We start from the raw sequence: 9,885 nt of genomic DNA, 5'->3' as shown, positions 1-9,885 counted from the left end.
TATATCAGAAATAATTTGATGTGAAATATTCATCGTCAACGTTCTCAATTTTGACCATGGTTAGTGTTTCATGAGCCCATAATATACACTATATAGAAAAGGGTTTCTCGAAATTGAGCAAAAACGTGTCAAAATAGCTTCGTTTCTTCGAAACAAATAACAGTCGAATTTTTAAAAAAACAACAACATGCATTTAAAATTGAAATAACACATGCCTACTTTTTAGCAAAATGTCAAAAGAGATGTGTAGGAAGAAATGTGTGAGAGAAATATTCGTTGGTTTCCATCAGGATTCGAACCAAGGACCTCCGGGTGTGTAGTAAAATATTCTAATTAATCACCATAGTTTTAAAACCAAGGACAGTTAGGAAGCTTTATATACTTCATTCGCTTAAAAGTTTCTTAAGAAAATTCAGAAAAATTCAATTAGCATTTATTTTAGTGAAAAAACTAAGGCATTCATCTAATTTAACATTATAAAAATCAATGCAGTTTTTATTAACATAAAAAAAATTAAGGCATTTGTATAATTAACCATTAGAAAAATGAAAGTTTAGAAAAATAAATACCAACTTGTTTGTCTATGTTTAAAATAAAAAATAGGGTTTTATTTTAAACATAGAAAATTTTAACTATCGCCTTTATTTTATTTAATAACATTTCATCAAATTCTACTTTTCTATAAATGAGGTATAATATTCTTTTTCCTCTTTCTGTTACAGCAAAGAAAGAAAATTATTTAAGCAAACGAAAAATTCGACAACTAATTCGTCCAGAGGATAAACATATGATGGGTCTCATTAAATTTCAATACCAAAAGAGTACTTTTCAAAAGATTAAAAAAAAAAAAAAGAAAGAAAGAAAGAAAAAAAAATGCTCAATACAATTGTTTGAGAAATAAATTAATTCTAGATGATACATCCAGAATTTTTACATATAGAATATTACATTACTTTATAAGATTCAATTTTTTAAAAAAAATCATAATTAGAAGATCTGTGTAGGCTAAGCCCATAATCCCACAGGCGATTGCAGTTAATTAAATAACTTATCACCTCCCTGTAATTTGGAATCTATGAAAAAACGCTCATAATGCTTTGAATGCCACAAAATATGCTCTAATAACGCCATTTTGCCCTCTCAGGTACATCATTTTACAAAAAGCAACCATGCAGATTAAATTGGTACAGAAAATGACTTCGTTTTACTCTCTAATCTTGTGCAAAACCCCTTTCACGTTGGTCTCGTTTTTAACTCCCATGAGACGAAATTAAGCTCTTTTCGTCATTAAAAATTTCTCAGTTTGGGCCTCCATTTATTCTTTCGATTGAAATCTAAAAGAAAGGGAGGAGGTAAAAAGGGATAAACTAGAGAGGGAACAGTGACGTAAGCGCGATTTCTAATTGGTCCTTGGATGGAAAAGTTCTTTGGTTTTAATAATACGGGATAATGACTAGACTAGGTATTTTCAAAGGGGAAAAAAATGTTTTTTTGAGGAAAAAAGAGGGAGGTTTTAAGCATTTTGGCTTTTGTTTCAAAAAGAGACGTTAAAATTATTTTTTTTTTCTTTCTTTCGTTGCATAAAGCCGCTTCAATTGCCTGTCATTAGCAGGTTTCTCGAAAAAGAAAAAAAATTTTACATTGCGGTTTAGAATTTTCCCTTCTTTGCATTATTTTTATTTAAATTTATCAATGATGGTAAGATACTTAGTAGTCTGAAAAATTAATAAAAAATTAAATTTGTTGAAGTAAAGAAAAAAAAGAAACACTTAATAAATTTATGCAGCTTTTCACTGTTTACAAAAGTAAGAATTTCCTTTCGCTTTATTTAATTTATATTTTCGAATCTTTTAAGGTTTATTGTGATTTAATTATTATTGATCATTTTAATTATTATCATTAGCTAGATGTTACTACTTCGGACATAATTTAGTCTTTGTTCAAGAAGTAAAATTAGGAATATTCTACAATGTTTAAATAAAATTTAAAAAATAAAATAAATAAACTGTACGGGGAAATTTTAAGTTAAATTCCTCTTCGTTGTAAGACTAATTCCTTATTTTCCCCTTTGTTACTTGACTATTGTCAACGAACTTAACTGAAATTTCAAATAACAACAATTAGTTCCCTTATCGGATTAAAAAGTAACGCCAAAGAGCTAACTAAACGTGACAATTTCGCGCTTTTAGAACAGTATACTTAGAAACAGAAATCAAGGAATCACCTACTTTTCACTAACGAACAAACTAAACGATCATAGCTACCTTAATTGATTGATTTTTTTAAATACCAAAGCTTATGATATTACAGTGTATCATAGTTATTGATATATCATTTACTGTAAATTTTAAGATCGCTACGATGCTTTTTAGCGTTCACATAGAGCAGTGTATCCCAAAGTGCGGTAAGCGTACCTCCAGTGGTACGGGAACAGTTTAGCGGGGTACGCGTTCGTAAGCGAAATATCTTGCAACAAACGAAAATTTAAAATTTTTTAATTTAAAATTAAAGCTAGCCATGAAAATTTACGATTACGTATTTTTCTATGGCTGTTTTTTGCAGAGTTAACGGTTAATAATCAGTGGTATCAACAGCCAGTTGTGACTTTTAACTTTTATGCAAATTTTGTATTGTAAAAAATACATTCATTTTTTTTATTAGTGGTACACAGCGTTACGAAAAATTTAGAATGGGTACACAAAATGGGAAACACTGCCATAGAGCCATGAACACGGTAAATTTAACCATATTCTCGTAGTTTTGACCATACACGTTTTTTCTCGGTGCAATAAATGAAACAAAAACCCGATACACATTTGAAGCAAACTGGATGAAATTCGAAAGTAGCTTGCAGTGTCGAACAAAAATTAAACTTCTCAACATAGTTTCAGAAGAGTACGAAGAAACAGACATCTTCATCCATCTGCATCGAATAATCCCGCCCAAGTGGCAGAGCAGAACAGGTAAGACATTCCCCCTCCCCCCCCCCCCCCAAAAAAAAAACTCGAAGTCTTATCCGCCATGACGGATGGTCTTTTTTCCTCAAAGTCTTCAGCTAAGATGGATGGAGTCCAAAGAAAGAGTGAATATATCGTGGATCAATTTGATTGTACAGTGGCATACATATGTAGGCAGACAGAACTCTATCTCCACTCAAATGTAGGGGTACAAGGACAATCGAGGAAACTCTTTCCACTACGAAAATCGGGCATTCCTGGAGTTGGGGTGGTGGGAAAAGAAATGATAAAATGCATGAGGTAGAAAAAAGGAAAGCACATTGAAAAAGAGTACTGTCAAAGTGTACTCGGAGGAAATGCAAATCGTCCCCAAAGAATGGACTCTGTGGAATTTCTTTCCCTTAAAATCTTTTTTTCGGGAAAAGAATTCCAATACATTAATACGGGAGGGTAAAGGCTGGAAAAAATTATTTAGATTTTTCGAAATAGGGGATGAATTCACTTGCAGACAGCAAGGTGCACATCCTAGGTTTTATAAAATATATTTATAATTCCAATTTTTTTTTTTTTTTTCACTTAAGCACCTTTTCATCAATAACACCATTCATAGTTAAACAGCACATCAGAAAATTTTGAACATTCCAAAAAAAAAAGTTTTTTTTTTTAATAAAATAAAAACCTTTTGCTTTTCAACTGCCATCGTTCACTAGAAACAATTTCTGGAATTTTACTCTCTTCCTTTCATTTCAATATTAAAGAAAACGACGCCTAAATTTTGTAAGAAATATCAACTAATCTACTCAAGACATCATCGCTTTTCTTGCGAAACGCCAGTCTCACAGTAAAAAACACCTTATTTTTAGCGATTATAAAAACTACTAAATATGTAATCATTTCTTAACACACATTTTAAATTGTGAAAAATATAGAGATATAGCATATCTTTTCAGTTTGACATGAATTCAAAGACCATAATTTTAAAGGCCTTCTTTTTGAAAATTTTGGTTAAAATTTGTGTGCCCTGCTAAGATTTAAATTATTAGGACAACGTTACGTACAAAATTGAAGCAAATGAGCTTAAATGAGCCGTGATGGATCAGGGGATAGAGTTTTCGCCTTCCAATGAGGTGAACCGGGTTCCAATCCCAGTGACGGCTGGTCGATACGAATTCCGCATCCGGCTAGCACCGACCACAACGCTGACGTAAAATATCCTCAGAGGTAGACGAACTATAGTTTAAAGACCCCTTGCTGTCAGACTAGCTGGGAGGTTTTCGTAGTTTTCCTCTCCATGTAATGTTGTAATGCAAATACGGGTTAGTTCCACGAAAGTAAATTTCTCTTGATACTTGATCCAAGAGTTCTTTTGTCTTCTAGAACGGGTTCAAAATGACAAGGTTTTGGAGTTGAACATTAGTAGTCGTAAACCCAAAAAATTGGGTCGCTTGTTCAACTACGTTCATAAAATAAAATCGACTACTATTTCAGAGATTATTTTCGATTTCAAAGACAACTATTTTTTCTTATCAGTTCAATTTTACTTCATCAAAATGATTAAAATGTCTTAACTTGTTATGAAGTTACTACAAATAACTATTAAGAAGAAAACTAACTCTACATATGGAATATACCTTTTTTTATTATTTGTTCAAAAACTACAAAAGCAGTTTTTTTTATTTATTTAAATCTGAATAGTATTAATTAAAACTTGCGTTCCATACGTTACATGAATTACACAAATATTTTCGATGACAAACTACTAAGTTTCTTTAAAAAAAGCGATTCTTCCCATTTTACTGCTATTGAATATAGGAAGAAGTTGAATAAAAACATTAATGGCAGCGACTTTAATTTAAATTCTTTAGAATATCCAAAAAACCTCCTTAAAAAGAATTTTTCTCGACAAAAGGAATGCTAACATTAAAAAAAAAGAAAATGGTAAGGAAACGTAATGTCTTTTAAATGGTACTGATCAGCGTCATTAGTGAATAATTCATTCCATTCAGCGGTAACAAACATGAGTCAATTCCAAATGACTTCTTCTCTCGGCGAATAACTAGGATCTGTTAGAATCGACCATTTATTAAGTGGAAGTTTTTATCTCAACAAAGATTTAGAGACGTTTGCCAAAAACTGTCAAGCACAACTATTTCTCAACTCGCACTCGTTAAACTAGTTCACTTACGTATTAAATACTTTTTGAGAGACTTCCTCCGCATTTTTTTTTTTTTCAAAGATGAAGGAATGTTTTAACTGAAACCAGTTATGGAGAGTAAAATCAATAAAAAATATTTTTAAAGGTCCCCAACAAATGATTCAAATAAAAAATGAATATTCTTAAAAATAGCATTTTAATCTGCGTACAAAATTTAAAGCAACGTCAGAAATACGTCTGATTGGCAAATTTGCGTCATTATTTTAAGCGCAGCGCAATCACTACAAAAGGATTTCAGCTATCTACAAAGTTTGCGCAGAACATGCGTACGCAAAAGTGCTATAACTCTTTAATGCAGCGAAATGAAATTTGAAATTTCTGTGAAAAGTTGTATTAGTTAAGAGTTTAGCAGGTGTGACCAGGTTTTCACGGTTTCTCGCCCAGGAACAATGTTTTCATGGGGCACATTAGGACCCATAATCCTCATAGAACAATCCCTGACGTCTATAAGCTACTTGAACATAGTTGCAGACCAGATTCACCCATTCATGGCAACAGTTTTTCCTGCGGGGGATGGTGTTTACCAACAGGATAATGCACCATGTCATAAGGGTCAAATCGTCGATGAACATTCCAGTACCAAGTCATGTCTTGGCCCCCAAATTCACCTGACCTTAATCCAATAGAGCATTTGTGGTCCTACTTGGAAAACCAAATTCGTGCTGCCACGCTACCTCCTCGCAATGTGAGGGAATTGCAGGACCAGGTGGTGAGCGCTTGGTACCGGATACCTCAGACTACCTATCAGCACCTTGTGGAATCAATGCCACGGCGGGTGCTAGCAGTTTTGAGGGCTAAAGGTGGTCCTACATTTTATTAGCAGGGTGGTCATAATGTAATGGCTCTTCGGTGTATGTGTCAATACTTTAGTTGAAAGTCAATCCAACGAAATCCAGAAAAAAACATGCAAATTCGGAAAACAATTGTGTTTTCAACAAAATTTTAAAAGTGAATATAATAAAAAGAATCGTAAAAATAACTGTTAAACAAGCAATGGAATTGGATTTCAATAAATTTCTGTAAACAGTTGTCTTTGTAAAGTGTATTACCCAATATGATTGGCGCCTATATTTTTGTAAGTCAATCCAAAGACATAACACCATGAAAAATAAATTCGAGAACTGTGCTTTTAATATGTTTCGAATACACGGACAAATTTTTAAATAAACAGAATGGACAATAATTATCAGAATAACTTTAAAGCAAGGAACGGAATTGGACTTGAAATTCTATAAACAATTAATTGTCGTTACAAAGTGTTTTACTTTATATAGAAAATTAGTATCCATGATCCAACACATTGCTGAAAATCAATCCAAGGACGTGACGGTGGCTTGGATGATAAGTATATAGATATTTCGTGATTCTTTTCACACTGTAAAAATTCCGTATCAAATTACGGTATAAAATACCGGCACTCTGGGGGCATAATCCGTAAAATCCATTTCCTCCGTAAAAATATTAAGCTGTATTTTTTTACATTAATATTTATTTAATTACAGTGATTTTACGGTAATCATTACTGTAAAAATATCAGTATATTAGATTTTTTTTTTTGTTCTGTATCATGTTCCCATTTTACAGTAAAAAGTACCGGCATCCTAAGAGCCGGTACTTTTTACCGTAATTTGATTTGGATTTTTTCATAGTGTAGAGGAGAAAAATTAGAGCAGCCCTTACGAAAAGAATGACTTAATTGATTTCATTTTCAAATTAAGATGTTCCAAAAATTTCAAAAACCTCAACTTGGATAGGCAGTAAATAAATTACATTTAATGTTTCGAACAATAAGTAAAGAAACGCTTTACATTGCAACAGAATTAGCATAAGCAGAATTAAATGTGCCAAAGAGAAGGGATTAGTATTTATAGCAGACGAAGGAAGGAAATGTCCTCGGAAAATATTTCTTTTCCCGGATTTCCCCGATGAAGGTCGGACAGAACTTCATTCCTAGACTTTCCATCTTATACTAACCCTTGTTAAAAGGTTAAACGTATTATTAAAAGAAAATGGAGGCAATGTGTAGTTATTTTGGGAGAAAAAGAATGACTAGACAGGAGACGGCGAAAGATCTTGACGTAATTATTGATAGAAAAAGCTTCTTTTTCTGTTACTTGTACACACTATTTGCAACACAGGTTAATCACTATACATTTCTTAATTCCGAAGAATTATAAAATAATTGCAACACAAGTGAATAACAATATTTTTCTTTTTTTTCTAAAAAAGTGTATAATAATTGCAACACAAGTGGACAATATTTTCTTTAAAAAAAGTGTATAATAAATGCAAAACAAATGGATAACAATATTTTCCTTTTTTTTTCTAAAAAAATGTATAATAATTGCAACACAAGTGAATAACAATATTTTTCTTAATTCCATACGAATAACTAGAACTCAGATTATTCCGCGCAGCATGCAAGAAAAATTAAAATTACAGAAATTTTTCTGAAATTGTTGCTTAATTATGATTTTCGAGAAGATATTTTTTAAAGGCCAAAACTTTTTTACACGAGCAGTTAAAATTTACTTTGCAAGCTTTTATACTATATTTCAATAGCAAAAGTTAAAATAATAATAATAAAGTATTAATTTAACTTTCTACATGTCAATTATAAAATGAGACCGAAGATGTAGAAATCAATTAAAAATTATTTCAAAGCATTACATTCTGATCTTCTTTCCTTCTTTTTTTTTAAACAACGTAACAGAAAATCAAATTGACTGGAATGTTTCAATTTTTAGAAATTCATCAAGCAAGATTTAGAAGGAAAAAAAAATCATCTAGTAATATCATATACATATATTTTCCCGGAAATAATCATACATAATCAACAAAACATGACTATTATATATTGGGTAGACTATATTTGAGGGTGCCCCCGCCAAGTGTGATCGCGATTGATCACCAATCTGGGCGATGCTAAAAACCAATCGTGATTCTGATTGGTTTAGATTTTAATCATGATTCTGATTAGTTTAGAATTTAGCGTTGTTTTTAAATGAATTTTTAAAAGTAATTTCAGAGATTCCTTAGTTCTACTTTGGATACCGGCTGGTAAGGTTACTTTTGCTTCTGGTACTAAAAATGAATACTGTCAATAAGATAAATCTTAAGTTTCTGTACGATTTGAATAACAATGGAAAAAAAGCAGTGATTGACTGGTGTATGAATGAAGGTTTAATTAGTAATATACACAGTCCAGTCACATTAATGTGACCATCACCTACTTTCGACGTCATCGTGAAATAACCAATCACAGAGTGCATGTGGCAGCACATTACAGTGTAGTGTATATATTGGATGTCCTAGGGCATCGAAAAGCATTTCAGTCGTTGGCGCAATGCAGAAACGTAGCGATTTATCCGACGTCCAAAAGGGCATGATTATTGGCTTTCGGACCAAGGGTGGAAGCATTTCGGAAACGACTGATTTTCTGAACTGTTCGCGTGCCGCCGTGGTAAAAGTATACCGTGCATGGCAAAATGGCAATATACAAAACAAGCGACGTGGCACATATGTGGTGCCACGGGCCAAAGATGGCAGAGGCGAACGAAGGCTACGGAGATGCGTTCAGACGAATAGACGTGCAACTGTTGAGCAACTGACCGCCCAAATGAACCAGGGGGCTACCAAGAGTGTATCCTCAACAACTGTTCAGCAAACGTTGCTGCGCATGGGCCTCCGCAGCAGACGCCTGGTTAATGCACCCATGCTGACTGCTGTTCATCGGTGACGAAGGCTGGAATTTGCACTCCAGTACCGCAACTGGACGTCCACAGAGTGATAACAGGTGGCTTTTTCCGATTAATCACATTTTAGCTCCATGGGACTGATGGACGTTGGCGTATACGGCGTGAAACGTCTGAAAGCAAACACCCTGCAACTATTGCCGGAAGGCTGCAGGCTGGAAGAGGGAGCGTTATGGTTTGGGGAATGTTTTCCTGGCATTCACTGGGTGCACTCATCATTGTGGAAGGTAGTATGAATCAGTACAAGTACGTATCTGTTCTTGCGGACCACGTCCACCCCTACATGCAAATGATTTTTCTTCAGAATGATGGCATCTACCACCAGGACAATGCGAGGTGTCATACAGCTCGCAGTGCATGTGCGTGGTTCTAAGAACACCAGGATGAATTTACCGTACTCCCCTGGCCAGCAAACTCACCGGATTTGAACCCAATCGAGAATCTGTGGAACCACCTCGATCGGGTTGTTCGCGCCATGGATCCTCAACCGCGTAATCTAGCGCAGCTGGCCACGGCACTGGAGTCGGCATGGCTCAACATCCCAGTGAACACCTTCAGAAACCTAATTAACTCTCTTCCTGCACGTCTCGTAGCGGTTCGCTCTGCCAAAGGTGGTTTTTCTGGATTTTGACAGGTGGTCACATTAATGTGACTGGACTGTGTATATAAATGCCCTGTTAGTGGGTTACCATGGCGTTCCGGGCAAACAAGTATGGCGCCAAACATAAGTCGCCAATTTCGCCAAGGGGCACCCTCAAGTATATTTTTCCCTTATATATTATATACTACTATTTACAGTTAATTATATTTCCTAACAAAAAATGCTCTATTAAGAACACTCTAGAATAGAATTTACTGAACATATATCCAACGGACATTTCCGTTTGTTGACACCTTGATAATTCTGGAAACATTTAAAGCACAAAACCGGAAGATATCAAGATGAGAGAATTAGCTT

At 34.1% G+C, this 9,885-nt stretch overlaps 1 protein-coding gene across 1 annotated transcript in view; it reads right to left on the bottom strand.

Annotated features, from left to right (window-relative positions):
• Positions 1-9,885, bottom strand: part of dally (division abnormally delayed protein) — a 190,427-nt gene that overhangs the window by 54,938 nt on the left and 125,604 nt on the right. The gene's annotated exons all lie outside the window — the stretch shown is intronic.

Source organism: Parasteatoda tepidariorum, chromosome 3, assembly GCF_982258835.1.
Source record: "Parasteatoda tepidariorum strain Cologne lab strain chromosome 3, Ptep-v5.0, whole genome shotgun sequence".
Taxonomy (NCBI): domain Eukaryota; kingdom Metazoa; phylum Arthropoda; class Arachnida; order Araneae; family Theridiidae; genus Parasteatoda; species Parasteatoda tepidariorum.
This window is presented reverse-complemented; position numbering and strand designations above follow the sequence as displayed.